At 40.4% G+C, this 912-nt stretch overlaps 1 non-coding gene across 1 annotated transcript; it reads right to left on the bottom strand.

Annotated features, from left to right (window-relative positions):
• Nucleotides 1–253: 253 nt before the first annotated feature.
• LOC130943052 (small nucleolar RNA R71) lies at nt 254–357 on the bottom strand. The gene has a single exon (XR_009071589.1). It is a non-coding gene; the product is annotated as a small nucleolar RNA R71 (small nucleolar RNA).
• Between the last annotated feature and the right edge of the window lie 555 nt (nt 358–912).

Below are 912 nucleotides of genomic sequence, written 5' to 3' on the forward strand. Positions count from 1 at the left end.
GCAACAAAACTGCAAGTTTTATGGACTTCCATCTGAAGATCCTTATCAGTTTCTAACTGAGTTCTTGCAGATCTGTGAGACTGTAAAGACGAATGGAGTTGATCCTGAAGTCTACAGACTCATGCTTTTCCCTTTTCCTGTAAGAGACAGAGCTAGAATATGGTTGGATTCACAACCTAAGGATAGCCTGGACTCCTGGAATAAGCTGGTCATAGCCTTCTTGGATAAATTCTTTCTTCCTCAAAAGCTGAGCAAGCTGAGAATGGATGTTCAAACTTTCAAACAAAAAGATGGTGAATCCCTCTATGAAGCTTGGGAAAGATACAAGCAGCTGACCAAAAGATGTCCATCTGACATGTTTTCAGAATGGACCATATTAGATATATTCTATTATGGTCTCTCTGAATTTTCGAAAATATCATTGGACCATTCTGCAGGTGGATCTATTCACCTGAAGAAAACGCCTGAAGAGGCTCAAGAACTCATTGACATGGTTGCAAATAACCAGTTCATGTACACTTCTGAGAGGAATTCCGTGAACAATGGGATACCTCAGAAGAAAAGAGTTCTTGAAATTGATACTCTGAATGCCATATTGGCTCAGAACAAAGTGTTGACTCAACAGGTCAACATGATCTCTCAAAATTTGAATGGATGGCAACATGCATCCAACAGTACTAGAGAGGCAGCTTCTGAAGAAGCTTATGATCCTGAAAACCCTGCCATGGCAGAGGTTAATTACATGGGTGAACCTTATGGAAACACCTATAACTCATCATGGAGAAATCATCCAAATTTCTCATGGAAGGATCAACAAAAGCCTCAACAAGGCTTTAACAATGGTGGACGCAACAGGCTAAACAATAGCAAGCCATATCCATCATCTTCTCAGCAACAGACAGAGAATTCTGA

This window comes from Arachis stenosperma, chromosome 7, assembly GCF_014773155.1.
Source record: "Arachis stenosperma cultivar V10309 chromosome 7, arast.V10309.gnm1.PFL2, whole genome shotgun sequence".
In the NCBI taxonomy this organism is placed as follows: domain Eukaryota; kingdom Viridiplantae; phylum Streptophyta; class Magnoliopsida; order Fabales; family Fabaceae; genus Arachis; species Arachis stenosperma.